Genomic DNA, 23,061 nt, shown 5'->3' with positions numbered 1-23,061 from the left:
GAATCTGGGTGACTGTCCCTTACTTGCAGTAAATGGCTTGGTGTCCCTTATTTTGGGGGAATCTCTTGCTGAAGTTTTCATATAGGCTTTTGTATTGACTGTACTGTTCTCAGGAAGTTTTAACAGAATCGTGTCCCTATAACTCACGTGGCGACTTGAAAAATTTACACTTACTCTCACATTCCTGCTATCCCAGTATAGTCCCCCTGATTCTACATTCCTGCTGTTTGGGCTGAATTCCAAAATAAACTACCTGAATAAACATTTTGCCTCAGCTTTTACTTAGTGAAAAACTAAGCTAAGAAAACTAATAGGATAAAAATGTCTGTAGTTTAATATTAAAGAGTTTAAAAAGATAATAAGAAAGCACATGAATAAATTTATAATATTCAATTTGAAAAATTATAAGACATACATTTTTAGGAAATGGAAACAAAGATAAATTGATCTGGCTATTTATATACCTGAAAAAGAACTGATTGAACCTTTCATGTAAAATTCTTTCATGGGAGGAAAAACAAAAACAAAACAGAAACAGCCTGTCTGAGTCTGTCAAAATATTACGAATATATTGAAAAGTCTGTCAAAATATTAAGAGGTAAGAAAAAAACAGAAAGAAATGGTATACTTTTCAAATTTGTTAAACAAGTTGTTAAAACCCTAACACCAAAACCATATCAAGTTCTTTTAACTGAGTACTTTGATTTCTAATATAACTTCCATATAAGCATATGAAAGAGAAAAGAAACATGTGCTTGTTTCAATGGATTCAGCAAAAGCATGGATAAATTTCAACACATTTATCATAGAAAGTTGATATAAAACTACAGATAAAATGGAAACTTTTTGAACTCATAAAGGATAATTACTGAAAACCTGAAACAAACATAATACTTAGTGATGAAATATTTAAAGTATTTTCCTTAAGGTCAGAAATATGGGTGCCCACTACCCCCAATTTTACTCAGTATAGTAGTTTAGGTGTCAGCCAGCATAATAGATACAGAAAAGATACAAAATAAATAAGAATAGATGAAGAAACAAACTGATACCATAAATTGATGTGATTAAGCCAAAGCAGTCACAGAAAAGTTATCAGATTTAATATTATATTTTAGCCAATATGTTTGCAATGTTAATTACTATGTTATTATCAATGATTCTGCATTGTTAAAATTAATTTTATTAAAATGTATGTTATTATTCAGTGTTATCCAAAATATATTGCTTCTCAGAGGAATGTATATTTTTTGTTGTAAATAAAAATATTGTATAATGCCTTTCATCACTTTAGTATGTATATCTGTTATTAGTCTGAAAAAATTGAGTCTTCAGCCACTACCTCAACGATTCTCTTCATAAACTAAGGATAGAGAATTTTGAACAAGAAAAGGAGTCATTTTTTTTATTAAGTAATAATTAACAACATCAAACAAGAAAGGAGAGTCACCAGTGAGCCTTTTAAGAATCATAGCAAGATGGAATAATTTTTCAAATGTATTCATAAGTAAAAAAAAAAAGTAATATATTTAAAATTTGTCACTGCTATAACTGATGTAATAGTTCTACTAAAACAGTGTTTCCCTGTATTAAACGCAATCAGACATTTTGTGTCATGAGTAAAAAATCACCTCTCTGAGAATAAGATGCTTACAGTTTGACAGTAGTGGGATATTATAAAACAATATTAGTGCATCTTAGAAAACATTTGTGACTGCTCTAAAGTTCTTTTCAATAACTATCATTTCCCTCCTTTATGAGGAAAGATTTAGCATTCTTGTACTGAACAAAGTATAAGATGGGTCCTGCCAGGCATCTCCTCTTACCTACCAAATGAGGTGCTATTTTACAAAGTCAGGGTTATTCTTACAGATTTTTGTAGATAATTGATAGGAAACAACAGTGGGTAAAAAACAATAACAATGTGTGAGAAGCGGTACTTTCTCACCTCCACTCTGGGCCTCTTCTAACAAGCACATCTCCCAAATACCCTGAGGAATAAAGTTCTGGATACAAACTACATTCCCTCGCACAAGATGAGAGGGAGACAAAGGCCATCTTGTGGCATTTTGGGGCTCTGTGGCAGCCTGGGCTCTGAAGCTAGGGCTGTCACCAGCATCATGCTATGAGGGGCAGTGGTGGTCCTGGGTAGCGATAGCAGCAGCAGCGAGCTAAACACTGACCTGCAATAATAGTGTGGACTGCAACTCAATCAGCCAGGGCTTATTGATCCTGCAGAACCTTTTATGTGCACTTGTTTCTGACTGCACAATCACTTACTTCTTTGGACATATCTAGGCTGAGTACCCATCTCCTGTGCTAATTCCTGGCTGCTTCAGAGATAGGGTGATATTCGGCTGGTTGTTGTTGAATTTCTCTTTCTGTTAAGTAGTCCTGGCTCATCAAATCTCTCAGTGAAACAGGGGTACCCCTTTCTCAATTGAAGATAGCCTTTCTCAATAATGCAGTGCATCTTTTATTGAGAAGGCTTCAGCTAGTGCTGAATTTCATACTTCTGCAGGTTCCTAAAATTATATGGCTGCTGTTCTTATTTAAGTGAAGTAAAACACAAAGTCCAATTTAGGTAAAAAAGGAAAGCAGCATATCTCAGGCATCGAATCATCCCTTGGTTTGGTGCTATGCCAAACGTCAGGACGTGTCTGCCAAGGAGTCACCTCTCTGTGCCACAGCTAATACATTTGCCAAACATTCCAGGTGTCAATTGCTTTACTTAGGCTTTGTTGGAAAGGATAAAAAGAAATGCACTAGGAAATGCTGCCAATTAAGAAAAACAGCTTTTTTAATGTAATGTATTATTTTCTCTTTAAATTCCACTGGTTACTTAACTTTCAGATTTTCATATGTTTTACAGATTCAAAGATGATTTTCCAGTTTGGCTTGTGCGTAGCTTGGCCACATTTGAGCGGGCATAAAAAAAACACATTTACAGGACAGATAAATCTTGGTTTCTGCCATATCGTCATCTGTCTATGGCAAAGCGCCCCATCCCTACCACTGAGGAAAGGCACAGAGTGGACCTGTTTCATGCTTCTATCCACCCCAAGAGCCACACTATGGGCCCGCTATGGGCCCTGAACCCAATAACAAGCAACACAGAGCATGACCAGGGATCTATGAGCTGTCAGGTTTTTAAAGATCTACCCAAACAAGGATTATGATGATTAGCTTGGCCAAGCAGAAAGTCCTTCTCAGGAATTTGAACTAGTCTCAGGCCACTAAGAGTTGGAAAAGTGAGAAGACCTACAAATTGAAGCAAAGAAAGTTGAAAAATTATGCCTGTTCAATTTTTTCTTAACTTTGAGGGTATGATTTGAAAATGGCTCTTAAAATCACTTAAACAACACAGATTACCAATGAGTCAGGTACTGAATATAGTAGACATTTAAAAAATAGAATTTCATTTGAAACAGGCCTAAGATATTGCTCTTTTATTCAGGATTCCAAAAATCCCTTACAATTTGTTTCACAATAGGCATAGTTTAATTTAAGTTGCTTTCCACACAATGTGATATATAGATGATGTAAGATAGAATTGTACACTTGAAATCTGTATAATTTTGCTAGCCATTATCACCCCAATAAATTTAATTTAGAAATTAAACAGCTTCAATTGATTGTAGCAAGATCTTAATTCCATATTCTGAATGCATCATACTCTCTCAATTACTCACTTAGTGTATAAAAATATAACATTTTGTATCATATGCATAAAATTCATTCCTTAGAAATTATGTTTGTATGTATACAGATCTTACACATAACTTGCATACATTTAAGTATCTGACATAAAGTGTATGTATACACATGTATGCAAGAAGTAATTCCTGTTTCTGTGTTACTTTGGGTTCTGTCATGACTTCGGATCTTGGTACATTGCAGAGTATATATCCCATATACCTCACATCCAAACTAATTACAGGTTGTGAAATCATTGTCATTCAAATGAAATAAGTTTTAGTAAAAGTGTGTACTCGCTCTTTGAGAAGTCTGCCAATTCATCTGAGCACATACGACAAAGAGCTACATGGAAGCCAAAGGATTCCAACCTAGGCTGCCAGATTAGCTTAATCAGCTCTGGAAGGAAAGGGAGTGACAGTTGTCCAAGCTACATCACACTTACGTCTCATCAAGTCTGTTAATCCTGCTCAACCAACTGTTATTGTGAAAAGTAAAAAGGCTCCTACCTTCTGGCAGCCTGCTTTATGGTTCAGAAAACAAAAACGTATATAAAGATATGTAATCCAATACAGGCTACAGTACAAATGAAAATAGAGTTACAGACAAATTGCAAAGGCAGAACAAGGGAAGAAAAGATAATTTTGACTGGCAATATGTGTCAAGGTTTGGAAGACATGACTTGAGTTTGACTTGAAAGGATACGGAGGACTTCACTGTTTTCTAAACTTTGCAAGCGGATTATGTATTTTAACTCTGCTGACATGCACTATTCCAGTTTTCACTTAAGTCTGGTTGGCCTCTCTCCCAACTCCTTCACATACTTACAGATAATCCAAAACTTTACAGCATATCCATTTTGCCTCATATTTCTCCAATTATGCAGAATCCCTTTTCATTCGATAATTAATTTGTAAATTCCAAAAAGAGTTTTAAAATATTTATTCCCTGCTTCCTTCATATTTTTCATGGTTCACTTCCAGTTTTTGGTAGAAAACGTTATTCTAATTTCCCATTAATAAAATGACCCGCATACTAAGCAATTGATGCATAGCTTTCATTCCCCACTTTGGTAAGTTATATTTGATTCACATTTACTCCATCCCCTTTACAGTATGTTCTATACTTTCTTTTTTTTTTTTTTTTGTAGTTTTTAGTTCAGTATGTTGTTATGAGTCATGAATCCTATACTAACCACAAGAGAGTGCCGTTCTTGTGCTGTGTGGCCTGGGCTTATCTGTGGCAAAAAAAAGAAACAGTAGATGCAAAGAAAAATTGAAATCATTCAGGCTAGTATACTGCTCTTAATTACTTGATAGTTCAGTCAGGTTACTCAGATGATTTCCCAAATGGTGGCATTGTAACGTGAAGCAAAATGTCATACTCAAATATGTACAGAAATAGTCTGTCATCCCTTATCTATTTTATTAGATGCTGAACAGAATAATCACTAAGTCATCCAAGATATAATGATGCCATTTAGTGCATTCTTATTGCAGCACATCAGGGACAACCACAGAATTATCTATAACTATACTGAATTGAATTTTAAATTTAATTATGTCACAAGTTTTATCATCACAGACAAAATACTAATTTTCTCTAACTGTGTTTTGCAATCTTGTTATGGAAGTCCTAAAGCATTGCTTTGATCCCTTGGGCATCTTACTTTATTATATTTGTATGGTCTTACCCACCGATCCCATTTTTTTATTATTATTAATACTGTTTAATATCTTCTAAATGGTAACCTAGTGGCTTAATATATTTTAGAAACCTCCCTGCGCTCCTCATTACTACTAGAGAGAAATTGTTTATAGAAGAATAACACTTATTGATCTGTGTTATTCTAGAAGATACCCAATAATGTACAAAACTAAGAACTAAGAACAAAAAATGCTGCAAACACAAAATAAATACTTGAGCTTTAAGAAACATTCCTTTCATATTTTTTGTCAATAATTTTGGTTTTATTCATCCACATTCTTGAAGTGCATTTCAGTAAACAGCTCATTGAATAAACGGGACTGGTGTGGAAAATTAAATACCTACTCCTTTGGGGGTTATTGGAAAAGGCTCTATGCTGACCTTGATTCGTCAGGACTTGAAATGCTCCTAAGACACCGAGAAGGTCAGAAGACAAATAGGGTTTTGACCATATTCTGACTCACAGATAGGCCCAGTGAGATTCCAAACTATTCTGGCATTATTCCCACTAGTTCCTGAGTTCAGTTGAAGTGAATTTTCTCAGCCACAGCAGGATCCTCATATAAACTCCCTAAGTGGAGACACTTATAAATTGACCACCATAAGAAAATTGTAAATAAAAAATGAATGAGCCCTAAGCTTTTTACCCCCAATTATGGGGCACACAGATGGTCAGAGACACAAAGACTGGGGCCCTCTGCCGATTCGCCATCGCCTCTTCTGAGGTCAGATGGTATTTTTTTAATTCAGGACTTGGTTCGTTTAAAGAAAAATCAGATTCCCTGAAGAGAGTCTCCTGTTAAGATTTCAATCTCTCTTTCCTCCAGAATGGATGTCAAAGGGAAAAAACCTCAGGGTCCTTGTGACAGTCCACTTTGGGCTTCTAATTTTAACAAGGAAACCACAGTCTGGTGGTCTAACCCCTAAGGAAGAATACAAAGAGAATGAGGATCAAATTGAGCAATCGATAAAAAAATAAATAAACAAAAAAGGTCTGGGCAAAAGGACATTCATGGAAATAAAATCTCCTGAGGCTCTAAGCTAACAGGAGCAGCTGGTGAAGACGACCGAAGATGAGGGAGTGGGAAGAGGCTTCCAGTGAGAGAAAGCGGAGTGGCTTCTGAGGGACCTGGAGCAGAAATCAGTGTCCCAGTGAACGATCACCAAGGGACCCCAGCCAAGCCAGGGACGGAGGCCTCTGGGCTCCTGCCCCTTAGAAGGTCCATTTCATCTCTCTGCAGCCTCCCCACAAAATAGTGGGGCTCCCTACACATTATCCTCTTGCATGGTTTATAATAGAAGTGTGTTTTTTGGCTTCATTTGGCTAAAAATAAATTGCTCCTCTGCTTGGTTTCTGACACAATAAGTACTATACTAAAAAAAGAAACAAAGGATACACAATTATGGCATAAACTAAAATACATCTTTATGGTTATATATTTTGGCTACATATGAGGTCGGACAATGACATTCATGAACTCATCCTAGAAAAAGTGCTACATACTTCATTGCTGAATATCACTATGGTCACCTTCGAAGTACTCCCTTTGGGAAGCTATGCACTGATGCTAGCACCTAGTCCACCCTTCAAAGCAATTTTGGAACTCTTTTTCTGGAATGGCCATCAGAGCTGTGATCGTATTACCCTTGATATCCTGAATGTCATCAAAATGTCTTCCTTTCACTATTTCCTTTATCTTCAGGTAAAGAAAGAAGTCATTGGGGGCCAGATCAGGTGAGTAGGGAGGGTGTTCCGATACAGTTATTTGTTTTCTGGCTAAAAACTCCCTCACAGAGAGTGTCGTGTGAGCTGTTGTGTTGTTGCGATGCAAGAGTCATGAAATGCTGGCTAAAAATTCAGGTCATTTTTGTCTAATTTTTTCACGCAGCCTTTTCAGTACTTCCAAATAGTAAACTTGGTTAACTGTTTGTCCAGTTGGTACAAATTCATAATGAATAATCCCTTGAATATAAAAAAAAGTTCAGCAACAGCATTGCAACAAGTTCGCGAAGTTAATTGTCAGACCTAGTAATAACAATGGAATGGAAGGAAGGAAGTCCAGGCGATTAATGGTTATCAATAGATAATACAAAGTTGACACCCTGGATATCTTCCCCCAAGAGTTATTAAAGACATTGTGTGTGTGTGTGTGTGTGTGTGTGTGTGTGTGTGTGTGTGTGTGTTTAGAGGATTTTATATTGTTTTGTTTTCATCACTTGGTCCATCAGTTCACAATTGTCCACATATAAAAACACTCAGTTGCCACATAATGACTGATTTCTTATTGAATAGAAGTGACTACACATGTATGATCATTTGCACTCAAATACTGATATATTTCTAAAATTAATCATGATGTTTTTATTCTCCTTATTTATACTTGACTTCCTAGCAAACTACCGATCACAGTAATTTTGTAGGACAAAGAACATGGACTTGACCACAGAAGGTGATTCTTTAGGCAGTGGTTTCTTTCACCTGTCAGAATGTATTCTATCAGAATGCATTCATGTGCACCAATATTGTAAACTTCTAAGAAAGGAAACAACTTTTGACAGTTCTGCTGGCATGTCTCATCTTATTTAACCAGATATATCAGAATAACCAAGTTTCTGCCTAACTTTTTATATATTTCATAGGTGTGAAAACTTATATAATCTATAGAAATAGATAAACTTAGTTAGGCTATTCTGAAAAAAAAAGGACTAATAATATAAGGTTACATGGTTTTGCTCAATAAGTGATGGTGTTTAAAAATGATACCTTCCTAAAATATATATATATATATATATATATTCCTTGCTGAATTGCCTAAAAATCTAACATGACACAATTTTGTTGTTCCTAAGATGTGACTTCTTTCCAGAGCACAGAATCCAAATAATATTATATGTCTTCCCCAATTTTATTTTCTATATTTATCCTTTTCTTTAGAACAATCCTTGTTTTTTAAAATAAGAAGTAAAATAATTGAGAAACACTTGTAATTATTTTTTCTCCTCATGTATTAAAAATTTTCAATAAAAAGTTTCCAATTTTCATATTTATTTCTACCTTGGTAATTCTTCAGTGATAAAATAGGCCCTTTTCTATATGTAACGTAGTTTTTATAAATGTAAATTAAAAAAGTAAATCATACATTAGTTAGTTAATCCATTTCAATGAATGAGTAATGATGTTTAGAACAATGTTATCTTCCTTGTCGACTCCCTGTGTGTAACCGTGCAAAATAACTTTCATGTTCCTATGTTTCCTTCCAGATCATAAAATCAATCAAATTGTATTGTGTGTTAGATCTAATGTCATTTTCCATATTTATGTGTAGGAGCAATTATGAATTATATATGAAGAGTCCTTCAGAACCAATGAATCAGATCTTTCCATAATGCCCTAATCAAAATGTAAATGCAGGGACTATTGCCCACATTCAGAGGCTTCTCTGAGGGAATTCCCATATTGCTTTTTATTTGATTTTACTGCAAGTTTTTATGATGATTCAAAACTAAAACAAACCAAAAAAAAAACCTATGAATTTGATGGCATTTTCGAAAGTTTTAAAGCGAATAATATGCAATAGCTATTTTAAATTACTTTTTCATTCTTCAAAATTCTAAGGCCTTAGGAAAGCAGTATTTTAGAAATCCATAAAAAGAAGCGTTCTCTTTCATGTTCATTATTTTTCCAAGATAAGATTGATGGATATAGGGTAAGAAGATATTTGAAATAATGCATAAGCTTTTAAGAGTAAGTAATGTTGCAGGCAAAATAAGAGTAGACAAACACAGACAAGCTGGGAAAATGTCTTTAAATGTTAGCACAAAAGTTTGGTTCAAAATGAGAATTTCAATACACATTTTTACCTTTCTTATTCCAAAATTCTATTGGCATAAGAATATAGTCCTTGTGTGTATTTCATAGTTTTCTAAAAGTGAAAAGCACTGGAATTGAAGTACCTACAAATCAGAAACAAGGGATCTGCCCCATAGAGGAAAGCTGAGGTAGAGACGGGTTTCATGCTGTCAAAGCTTGGACTCTGTACACTGAAGGCCATACTTGGGAAAGGAGCAGAAACTAGGAATTCCCTCAAGAATACTAAGAGACCAATGGCTAGGCCAGTCACGACACCCCTTCCCCACCTGTGATGGCAAACCCTTGGCAACAAAACAGTGCTCCTAAGCTAATGGCAAGCTCAACCCTGTTCTTAAAGCAACAACGAAAAGCCCACCAGTTTTCCTGACAGCCGAGGCACATGTGCTGTAGTCTTTGAGGAATCTTTCTTATTTTGACTGAGAAGCTGTGCTGTGAAGTGAGGGAGGGAAATCTATCTGCTGGCTTCTTGCAGTTTTTTTCTAATAGGAAGCTGATCCCATGCATACGGTAGAATTTTCTGTCAGAGCTCCCACTCAATGGAGGGAATAGGCCGTGGATTTACAAAAATGAAGCAGAGGAAAAATAACCTAAATAATTAACTTTCTAGGGAGTATGACTTGTGGGAAGGAGGGAAGGGTGGGAGATCATGTGACTTTTTACTAGCCATAAAGGTATCTTTTTTATAATTATAATAACTCACATTAGAAGAACTACAGAGCATAATCACATTACAAAAACAAGACAAAAAACCTCTCTCTGTATATATTTCATAATATGAAACATTGACTTTGTGAAATCATCTTCTGCTCAAAGTAGCATTTTTCACCTTATAGAGCTTGTACACGCATTACATTTTATAAGTATGATTTCTCTGCCCAGTTATGGCTATAATATATATTATAATATATATATATATATGTATATATATATATATACACACACACACACATATATTCATCTAGAGTAAATATTTACAGTATTTTTGAAGTAAACGCATAATTTTCAAATGCAGAATGTGCATAATTACGTGGTAATAAGCTACAGAACATTCCCTGGCAATTAGGGTCTGATAAAAATAACAGTACTAAAGTCATGTTACTTTTGCCAACAGGCTATTTTTGGTGTCCCAGGAAATGTCTCCTCATCAGCAGTGCCTGGCATTAGAAATGTTGGCACGGCTTAAACAAGCACACTTATGTGTGTAGTAAGTTTGGACTGAGCTAGACATTCCCTGAGATGAAGGATGTTAAGACAGGCGGGCGGCACACGCTGTCTTCCACAGCAGGGTTCTCCAGCCCAGCAGGGCTGACACTTTGGATCCGAAAGTTCTTCGTTGTGGGGAGAGCTTTCCTGAGCATTCTTTAATGGCATCACTGGTCTCTATCCCCCTAGAAGCCAGTAGTTCCCACCATGTTGTGACAAACAGAAACATCTCCTGACAGTGCTGATACCCCCTGGGGATAAGTCACCCCAGTTGGGAACCACTGCTCCAGACCCTTGAAGATAACTTTCGGTGTCTTTGTCACAATGTGTTCCATTCTGCCCCTGCCTGAGGTCCTTCTTGGCTATCATTTAGACCCTTAGGACATAGACAGTTTCAGAACAAGAGTAATCTCTTCTTAATCTAGGCTCTCTTGTAACCAGCTTCTAATTTCCACATGTTTATAAAAAAAAAAAAAAAAAAAGACAGAGAAAGATTTCACTATCATGTTTTAGTTGCTATTGTTTTTTTACCTTAAAAGATTCTAAAAAGAAAAAGCAGGTATAGAAAAAAATTTAAAAAATCTGTGCATCTTGCCCCCCTTCCCATGTTATATATTCAGACCTGTGTGGACCTCAGTAATATTAATAACACTATCTACACTGCTTTAGGGATCCTCAGGATTCAGTGCTCTGTATATAGGAAAATACTCAATAGCAATATTCTTCTGGCTTAAATTAGAAAAAATTGATGCATTACTCATTCACAAAAATAGGCATTTTTTTTTAAAGGAGTTCATATTTTAGAGACCGTATTAGTAGTGGTGATCATATACATGTATATAACTATATATGCATTCAAATAATGTTTATTGCTTTACATATTTTTCACATATTAACTCATTTATCCCTCATAATAAATCTATAAAGTATTATTATTTTCTCATTTTACAAAAGAGAAAATTGAAGAATAAGAGATGAACCAATGGCACCAAGATTCAAACGTGGAGCTTCTGGCTCTAGAATCGATGCTGCAGTGAAGCTCCATTCAGCCTTGCACTGTGTTACGCTTCTTCTCAATAGAAAGTAACGATGCCAGGCATTGTGGAGAAATGCTTTACATGTGTCACTTAATCCTCACAACAACTGCACAAGGTAGGTGCTGTTATTTTCTAAGTATTTGCAGATCGGGAAATAAATCCTTTGCTAGTTGCATATTCAGCACATGTTTTGGAGTTTGTGAACTCACATCTAGGTGTTTACTTTAAAACCAGTTAACATCTACGGATCTTGATTTGTCTTTAAATTTAAGCAATTGGATTAGATTATATTTAAGACTTTGTCCAGCTCCAGAGGTCTGTGTTTTTGTATCCTGAAATGTTCTATGCTAAAATTCCAGCCTCAATATTAGGAATTTACAAAACAGTATTTCATTTAGAAATGATGTTGCAGATAAAGCCAGGATATTAGCCCATAATACATCAGACATTAATTTTTAATACTCTTTTATAGCTGCAGTGATGTCAATAGGAAACCCACAGTTAGACGGACACAAAATTAGGCCAAAAAGGAGAAGAGGTATAAAATACCAATTAGCTCAGCTTGTATGAGAAATGGAGCATAATGGACATGAGAATGGATTTGCTGAATGTTAATTGCACAAGTATATGGGTTCCATTCACTCCCCTGTAATGTTTAGTTTATTAGGAACATGGTGAGATGGTTTCCATTTACAAAATAATGGTAGTTGGCACTGCTTATATTAGTGAAAACATAGATAATATTGAGAACCACATGGAATTTTGTAGATGTCACAGTCCATGCTTGAAGAACACATTTACTGTGTTGTAACTTTTGGTTTATAACAGAAAAAGAAATTCACCATCAGCTTAAATTATTACTAATCTGATTATCAAGTGACATTGAAAAGGGAGAGAGTATGTAGGACTAGAATGATGAAGATTTGGGATACCATTAGGTTGGTACAAAAGTAATTGTGGTTTTTACAATTATTTTTAACCTTTTAAACTGCAATTATCTTTGCACCAACCTAATATTATGTGATAAATGATTAAAGGAAGAGGGGATGCCTAAACCAAAGGGAATCTTTAGCCTGCCCAAAAGCAACTTGACAGCAGAGGCGTTCAGAGAAAGAGCTGGGAGCAGTCAGCATTCAATAAGAGCAGTAATAAATGGTAATACACTCACTAAAAGGTGGCCCTAACTTTTGCCATCACCATTCACTGGCAATTCCAAACAATGTCGATAATAAACTATTCTTCCCAAAGAAATTTCCTTAGTCTAAGTGCTAAACAATGTTCTTACTGCTGAGTTTTGCTGTTTCAAAACAGCATATTTTTATTACTTATGCTTATCCTTTAAGACACATTGTATGCTGCATTAAGGTTAATTTTTGAAAATTCCCAGTTTTACCACCTTTTGAAAAGTACAGATTCAGTTGTATGTGCCTTTTTTTCAAAATAAGTTCGTAAGGTTCAGAATTGTTGGATATTGCACCCAGGGCAGCCTGTCTGCAACCACCGTGACACCACACATTCTTGCTTTTAAATAGTAATTTTATGAAGTAATGAGAGCAAAATAACTTAAAACCAAAAAACACAAGTTGAGTTACTTCAAAGCTGTCATTCAATATGACAACTTGGAGTTTTCATTTGCCTTTAAAAGTTTTGGACATTTGAAAGCTGCTAGAATAAAACCTAAAGAACAAAAGCATGGATAGCATTTTAATTTCTGGAATTTATCATGAAATTGGATTTTCAAAAATATCTGCCAAAGTTGTCTTTATGTCTAAGGCTTTTCCTAAGTATTTGTACATCTCAGGCTTCATGCACTTGATATTAACAAATTTTTTTCAAACTTGAAATTAACAAATTTTTTTCTTTTATCCCTGTGAGTGACAATAGGTTGGCAAATTTGTCTGTATTATCTGCTGAACCTGAATATATGAAGATCCATTTTGACAGATACAGTGGTAAATTTGCAAATGTTAAGACTACAAACAGAAACTGTGTTGTTTTCTTTCATTGATGCAACTGACCAATATGTAGGTATAAGTTTTCCCCTTTTATCAAAACATACATTCATTAAAATATATTAGTCAAATCTCTTTTTAATGATGTAAAATTTTAATTTTTATATAAGTCCATATATGAAGTTCAACTAAAGAAACTTTTCAATGACTGCATTTCTTTTCTGGCTATTACTATTTTTTATTACTTTCTGACTACTACTAAGTATAATTTCTCATATAAATGCAGGGCATTAAAATGGTCCATCCTGGGTATCAAATACATTAGCTATATCACTGCTGGGAGAAAAAAAATTAAGCTGACTTCTAATACTTTTTTCGAGACATAGTTTGACTCAATTGGAAAAAAACTTGCAAGTATGTAAAAGATATGAAAAGAGCATTTTCTTTCTCTGGATGAGTTCAGGGAGAATCTGTGATCACTTCAGTGAGTTAGTGCAGAGAGGATTCATACACAAAGTATTTTGACTAAATGTTCTTCCAACTCTGCTTCAATTCCCGAGGCAAAAAATCTCCTTTCTGAGACTTTCTCAAGTAAGAGAAAACATAATTGTGGGTTTCATATGAACGGGGCACACCTCTTGTCAGGTAAATCTTGCTCTTTTTACTTAAGTTTCATTGATATAAAATATCAGGTGTATTTGTCAGGACTATACTGAGCCCTATATTCACACAAGGGTATCTACAAAAGTAATATTAATATTACTATTGCACTATAATCCAAAGTACTGGGGGAGAGGGGGAGCAACATTTGGTTGATTATTTGGACCAAATGTCAGTATTTCCTACTATAGAGCAAATTTTCTTTAGCTGTGGTTTCCCTATTCTGTGATTGCTGTGTCACAGACATTTCAATCTGTTTGTAATTGGCTATTTACTTTTTAAAAGAATTGAACCTTATAAATTCCTTTAAAATATGCCAGTTACCTTGTTAGGTTTTGCAAAATCGCTCTCTTGTTGTGGAAGTACATATTTTATCCTCAAAAACAGAAAAAAGAAAATATGCAGTCTTCGTGGTAAATACAAAGTATCTTCGTGTGTGTAGTTTTTCACTTTTTTTCATTTCCCTCTATTAACTAAACATTATAGATTCATGTTTTCTTACATATATTACTCCTTTATCATATTGGATCTCACTAACACATTATTCTCATTTTTCTATTTGGGATAGCCTCATACACAATTCCAAATATTTGCCCTAAGTATTGAGATTTTCTTAAACTCTATTTTTTCAATAGTAAACAGAGTATTAATAGTAAGCCTGGATATATATATATATATATATATATATATATATATATATATATATATTTATATATTTATATATTTATATATTTATATATTTATATATTTATATATTTATATATTTATATATTTATATATTTATATATATATGTAAGTGTAAGTGTGTGTGAGTGTGTGTGTGTGTACACATGTGCGTGGATATATATTTAAACTGGTTCTAATTTTTTTTTTTAATTGTAGAATTTGGGGAAGGGCAAATAATTCTCAGTTTTTAGTTTTCTACATTAGCAATAAATTTCACATAAAAAGACAACCCTCTGCAAACTTTGTAGGTCAATCTGTGTTCTCGACTGAGTGTTACCTGTTTTATTATGTGTGATATGATCAGAGGCAAAATAATTTGTGGCACCTCAGTCATGTGCAATAACCATTTCACATCAAAAAGCACATAACCAATCTGACTTTTACTATTACATAGTAATAGGAAATGTGGTTACTAGACCTGAAACAGCCGGCAAGCATGAGATGCAATATTGTTTAATACTGGGTGTAAAATTATTTGTGGGAAAAGAAAAAAGAAAAAGAAAAAACTCTTAAAAGGAAAGGGGAGGGAAAATTGGTAGAAAGAGAGACCCTGGAGAAATAAAGTCTCAGAAATTACACTGCCGCGGGCCTGGGTCCTGCTGGTGATTACCTGAGATCCTGGTGCAGTGAACTGAGCACGTAATTAATAAACTAAAGATGGCAACACTGCTGGTCACCCAGCTTTCTTCAGAAGAGAGTTGGGAGGCTTTGATGTGAGAGACTCTCTTCCAGGCAGTTTGGAGAATCTACAAACACTGTATCGTGATCTAGTTTCTAAAAGGGCCCAAAATACCTTCTGATTTGAAAGTTAAAGCGGGTTTCAAATTGTGTGACATCTCTGAGAAGAGTGAGATTTAATATTACCTAAACCACTTAAGGAATACATGAGACAGAGTAAGAATCAAGGAATTGTTTAATGAACAGAGCCTTGGAAACGAAAAGAAACGAGAAATAAGTATGCAAACACTTTTCTCTCTAATGGTTGTAAAGTGCATGAACAGAAATAAAACATTTTGTTCTAGGAAGGTTGGGAGAAAAAGTAGAGGGACATTTATAAAGTAAAAAGAAATGTATTCAGATAATTTGCTGCATGAGTTGTTTTTAACTGTAATTTTTTCAATAAATAAGGCATCGGCATTTGCTTGTGTAAGAGCTAAGTTTAAATTTCATTGTTTTCTGCTAAACTGCATAATACACTTAATTCAACAAAAAATTATTTTACAACATCTAATCTCAAGATGCAGTTATATGTTTGACTGTTAGAGCTCGGAGTTTAACGTTTGTAATAAAAATCATAAAAATAATTACCATCAAATATTCAAATGTTAACTGTCATTAGGAAATACAAATTCATTTACATGGGATTACAATGGAGGTGTATAACAATTTTTTTAAACTTTAGGAAGGGTGATGCATTTGGGCAGCAATTTGAAGGTTAGCTACAACAGTTGTGGTGTCATTGTGTGACTGGGGTGGGTGAGTGGATGACCCTGAGTGGGGGGAAGGGAGGTCAGGGTTGTGAGCACTGGGTCCTGTTTGACTGAGGACAGATTGCTTATTAAGATATGGGAAGAAGTAAGTGTCGAAGAAGTAAGTATAATAGGAGATGAGGAGTGCCAGGCTGGGTGTTGGATTCATCCAGGCAATAGAAATTCACGAAAAGCTTCAGCAGAAGCATGATGTGAAATGCTGATACTCTGAGATAATTTGTTGACCTAACTTTTTTCCTGAGGGAGTGGGCTCCATCTCACCTAGAGTTGTATATATTTGTGTGTAGTTATGTGTTTATGTACAGTGGTTTGAAGTTAATGCCTAAGAGTTTTCTAAACTAGATTCTCCCACTAGGGACTTCTGATGGAAATCTCAGATTAAGAGCCTGACCTTTTGAAATTTCTTCTTGCAAAGGCAATATTCATTTTTTTGTCACTTAAGATGCCCAGCTCATTCATCAAGCTACTTCTAACCATTTAGAATAAATAATGGCTTTGCTTAATTTATTATTTTTATTGTTATTACTAATATTATCATCATTTGCTTATTACTTACTTTTTCATCTACTTTACTAACATTAAAATATATTGAATTTAGTTGTCTGTTGTGTCTATATATGCACATATTATCTTTTCACATTTTACTTCATTTCAGATTAAAATGACATTAGAAATTATTTTTGCCCTCAAACCATGGAAGATGGGTGAAATTCTTTTCGTCTAATTTGTTCTATTAAGGCCCTTTATTCTGTCTGGAGTGATCAGTTGCAATCACCAGATAATCTCTCTGTCCCTAAACACAGCCTTTTAGGAATGATTTTCAGTTTCCCACATGAAAGAATTGCTTTGGCGCTTTAGAATTTGAAAGCAAAATGTTCCTTTTTTTCCTAGTTTTCTCAGTCACTGGAATGGAATAGGAAGTTACTACTTGAAGAAGGCTCCGCAGTAACTGGGGAATGTTGATCTAGTTCGATGAGCAATGTCCAGTAGAAATGGAATGTGAACTTCAGATGAAATTTTAAATTTCTAGTAGCCACATTAAAAAAAAAGTACATATAATTAACTGAATAACATATTTTGTTTAATCCAAGATACCTAAAATATTTTCATTCAATATAAATTGATAATAAAAATAATTAATGAAGTAGCCTGTATTCAGTAGTTTGTAATTCAGTCTTTGTAAACAGGCTTATATTTTAATTTTGCTGCCTATCCTATTTCAGATGAGTGCTGGACAGCCACACATGGTGCAGGACCACTGCGTTGGACAGTGGGACGCTAGGTCACTGTTCCCCTTTCTGGCAGACGAGAACCTCTTGTGATGGCTGAGGTATCAGTGAGTTTTCAGTCTTATAACCAAGAAAAATGACTGAATTAGTAATCCTGACTTAAAGTCCGCATGATAGGAAAGTTAACCTGAAGAAAAACTCTACGCTATAATCATACAGATTCAAGTCCAATAAAAATCCAGCCCATCGTGACCCTTTTGAAAAAACACTCTAGACAGAGACATCATTAAACAATTAAATTCCCCATATTTTTCTGTTCTCTTTGTAGAAAAAGAATGGCCCAAATTATTCACCTACCATCAAGGGAAATGGCCTAGCATTTTTGCTTTAGAACTTTAGACAAAGAGAAGCTGGCTGTGCGAAGGAAGAGTTCACAGAAGAGGTCTGAGAAAGTTGTACCTTAAACCCATTTCATTAATATTTCATCATGTGATTCTTCACAGTTGTATTTGTTCTCTCTCCCACTGATGTGTGCTGACATCGTTTGCAGGATTGTCTATTGTGAATAGCACTGCTGCAAACAACCTGTCTATCTCTTGCTATATATGCCTTAATCCTTTTCATTCAAAATAAAAGTTACATAAAAATAAGAAATCAGTATATTTGGTAAAATGTATATGAAGGAAACATTGTCAACTCCTTATGGTAATACTTATAAAGGAAAAACTGACCTAGTGCAACCAATTTGGAATAATCTTACACGAAGACTTTATGAAGATTGAATATTTTTTCACTCTCTTACATAAAAATGTGATCATGTATAGATAGACTAAGTATAGTTCTCTCTGAAAAGTTATTTTTAATGGAAATTCACCAGTGCTGGTATAATTTTGAAGAAAATGATTACATATGTAAATACGTAATGAAAATATCTATTCAGTGATACACAGAAGGGAAAATATTTTCTACTCATTTAGTGGTGGTTTAATGGAGGAAATATGATCTAAAGTGGCTTTCAAGCTGACCTAGAGGAGAGCTCAGTATTTTAAACAGAAAGAAATGGCATTGGAAAATCACAAGCTAGAAAATACAAAATTCATGAACACTTTTGTAGTATAGAAAGTATGTCATGGATTATTGTATGATAAGAGTAAAAAAGTGGTTAATACTTGAAATAATATTTTGTGGCTTCTTGAAAATTGGGCCACAGTGTGTTTTCATATCATTTCACTGCATCATGACAAAAACCCTGGCATATATTCAGCATAGGGAATAGTGTCATCTCATTTTAAAGCCTGCTTTAAGAGGAGCAACACTGCAGGTTTCCTTTGTTACTCTAGTCCAGGAGATTCAGGCGAATTACACAATAAAAATGTTACTCCATAGGTGTGGTGAAGGAAGTTCTGGTTTTATCTTTAGCAAGAGATAACTCATGTCATTCAGACTAACTTGTGTTAATAAATGTACGAAGAAAACATAATTGACTTTGGATAAAATTACATTCATTAATGAGAAACATCTCAAGAAAAGGAAGAGATACATCTCAAAGATTATAAAATCGTACGAGGGATCATCAGCTTATTTTAAGAAATCTTGGAAATTATGTTCAAGTTGACAATATAAAAATAAGAATTGTTGAAATAAAGTTTGTCAGAATGATTCAATCTTATTAAAAACAAATATACATTTTTAATAATATTAATTTTTTAAGTGAATTAACACTAGCTTATTTAATCAGTAAACCTGCGTAAGTTTAGGAAGAGCATACTCATGTTCAATAAAAATGTGCACTTGTATTATATTTAATATTTAATATTATTATGTCAGAGCAAACATAGCTATTTTTATTAAACCAGAAATATTAAGCTAGTTTTGTTTGCCAGAGATGTACCTAAATTATGTGAATGTAAATTATTAAAATCTTTCTAAGTTAGGTTCCAACATAATATATTTTTTAGCATATTGAAAATATTAACTCAGTTTTGTCTTCTAAATTTCTTTAAGAATATTTAATTTATGTAAGCACTTCTTTATCTCTAACCAATCAGAACAGATCTACTTTAAGAGATTTTATAACCTACTTTGGCAGTACCATTCGGAGGCAGAACCATATTACACACTCATACAATGAAAAATGTGAAGGCCTTTCTGAATTATATATATATAAACATTCAGACAGACACAGACAGAAAGATAGTTCCTAGCTTTGATCCTAAAATTTCAGCCCAGGAAAATACAAAAACAGAAATACACAACTTACCAGTCCAGATATTCCCTTCTCAGTAGACATGAAATTCTTAATTGATTTGAGCCAAAATAGACAAGTGGACAAACAGAAAACTAACAAACCAGATCCTCTGTCATCCTTCACTTAACAGACACAAGAGCTGCATAAACCATTAACCCATTTACAGAGATCAAACGATGATCAGAATATGGAAACAAATGAAATTGGCATATGAAATCAAGTGAGTGCTGAGAAATAATTGAAATCAAATCCTTACTGTGCTACCAACAGACAAGTCTGGAACATAGGATCAGGAGCTGGACTCACCATTGGTCCCCGGATCACTAGTCAGGAATGGATGGAGCACCTGGGTGGAGTAAACAGAGACTGGAAGGTAAACTGTACGATTCTAATCATGGCACCAAAACTGTGAAATACTATGCACTGGATATTTAAAGATAATATTTTTATTTGGGCTATTGCAATAGGAAAAGTGTCCATTAATGAAGAACATGGCAAAGAAAAGGAGGGAACCTCGGGTTTTTAGAGGCCAGTAAACAAAGACGTCACTAGCTAATCTCATGGGAGTAATGAGGAAGGATGAAGATGGTCATACCTGCGTCATCTGGGCTAGGTAGAGATCAGTCTGATCTCAGAACCTGAAAGCCTGGTTGTCCTGTGCAGTCAGCATTTCTAGGAACACAAAAAAAGATGGGGGATTATCCATCATTGTTGCTTTCCAGGAACATAGGGTTCAGATAAAATTCAACATTGTTGATACCTTCTGATATTTGTAAAATGAATTCCTCAAAAATTTAATTTTTTTCACCAAAAAATACACAGATGATTTAGAAAGCATAGACTCATTTAATAAAAGATGAATTCAAGAAAAATGGAAAGATTTTGGATAGCTTTAACAATTTTTTAGATGTGTTTATTCCTTTTTTGGATACTTCCATTTTTAACTGGCAAGTTTTATTTTTCAAAAACAAAGTTTATATTATTATTTTCTTACTATATTAATACTTATACTGTAGAATATCAATAACTATAAGAGAGTAAAATAAGAAAAGTCACCCATGTTTCTATTACTCAATAGTAATGAATAGTAACATTTTCTAGCCATTTTCCATAAAACATATAGAACTGTTTCTCTATTTTTAACCTTCATGTTACCATTATATTTTTCTATCAGAAAGTAATGAACACCACTGTGAAAAAATAATGTTTAAAAACTCTCATGTCATTTCCCAAAATCAAAGTTTGGAACTGGGAGTACTCTACCAAAGGGAATGAGCCTTAAACTAATAATATACATTTTCTACTGTCCATTGTACACATTTGAAATGATATAATAACATTTTATAGGAATAATAAAATTTACCTATAACCCTATAATTCTGTCACTAGCTGATAACCTCACTAAGAATTTCCCCTGAACACTTCATCTAAAATAGGTCTCTTCCCCTGTATTCTTTACCACAGCTCCCTGTTTATTTCCTCCTTGGCACTTACCAAAATCATTGCCAGTATCTGGGTGTATTTCCTTTCATGGTTATTGTTCTACACAAGATACAATTTCTTGTCAAGGAAACTTTTATAATTTATATTTATTCTGAAAACCACTTTTAAAATTTGGATTGTCAAGTTAGCCAGCACATACGATTATATATAATTTTAACATGTCATCTAAGTAACTATTTTCATCAAATTCATGTGACATTTGATTGTTTTTATTTTTCCCAAATTATTATTATGCTTTTTAGTATAAGACAGTTTTCTTAAATTCTAGATTATTGCTTTGGATATAATTATTTTTTTCCTTCTGAAAAACATTTACAATTCATTTTTTCTAATTTGCATACTCTTTAAAAATTTTTTTATTAGTTTCAGGTGTACAAAACAACATAATGATTAGACATTTATACCCCTAACAAAGTGATAACCCCCCCAACTACTACCCCTCTGACATCGTATATAGCTGTTACGATACCAGTGACTATATTCCCTATGCTGTACTTTATATCCTGTGACTATATATATGATTATAGTTGATATTTAGTATTATTCAGCTTCACCTTGAGGTGTATAGCACAGTGGTCAGGCATCTACACAGTCTGTGAAGTGATTCCCTTGATGAATTTAGTGCCCATCTGGCACCTCACATAATTTTTACAACATTATTGATTATATTCCCTATACTGTATTTCATACCTTTGTGACTATATTTTGACTACCAATTTGTACTTTCTAATCCCTTCACCTTCTCCCCATTCCTACCCTTCACCCATCTAGCAACCATCAGTTTTTTCTCTCTATCTCATAGTCTATTTCTGTTTCGTTTGCTCATTTATACAATGGAGTATTACTCATCCATAAAAAAGAATGGAATCTTACTATTTGCAACAACATGGATGGACCTAGAGAATATTATGCTAAGTGAAATAAGTCAGACTGAGAAAGACAAATACCATATAATCTCACTTGCATCTTTCTTTTAATCATATTATATCTCATACTGTAAATGTTAACTCTGGTTTTCACAACCTTTAGTTGCTTTTTAAAACTAATTACCATTACTATTATATTAGTATTATTATTATTTTACATAGTTCACTAAAAAACCTTCCTTATTTCACCTTTCTTTAAGTCATTCTATGCAATAAATATTTTGGAATGTCTCCCACCCAAACCCAGCCTCCCTTTTTAAAAGAAGTTTGTATGACTCAAAATGCTTTAGAGGTTTCAATATTTTCTTTGTTTTCCTGAAGCAGAATTTTCAGAGACTAGTTGTCATGTGGGGTGTCATGTGGGGTCTCTGGTCCCGCTCCCCACATAAGAACACAGGATACGGTGAGGCCAAAAAGGAACACCCACGGAGCCATAGATAGTGGAGTCATACCACTATATTCTCGCTGGCAGCCAGGCGAGACACACGAAGTAGGATCTACACTATCCGCAGTCAGCCGTCCACTTCTCTGCCTGCCAGCCAACCAACCAACAAACCAGCCAACCAACCAACACAGCCCTGGCAGTTATATCGGTGGCTAATTGGCTCACTGGTTACAGCTGATGGCCAACCAGTCACAGCTGATGGCCATCTACTGCCAGAGCCACCACCTTTCCACGTGAGGCCAAGAGCCTGGAAACTGTTCTCTGGGACTCTGTCCCCACACTAGTTCTTTCTTTGATTATTCAAAATGATATTCCCTGTTTATCAGTCTTCAATATTTCTTCATACATTTACTTCTTGTTTTTCTGTT

The sequence above is a fragment of the Rhinolophus sinicus genome, linkage group LG07 (genome assembly GCF_036562045.2).
Source record: "Rhinolophus sinicus isolate RSC01 linkage group LG07, ASM3656204v1, whole genome shotgun sequence".
NCBI lineage: Eukaryota > Metazoa > Chordata > Mammalia > Chiroptera > Rhinolophidae > Rhinolophus > Rhinolophus sinicus.
Note: the sequence above shows the minus strand (reverse complement) of the source record.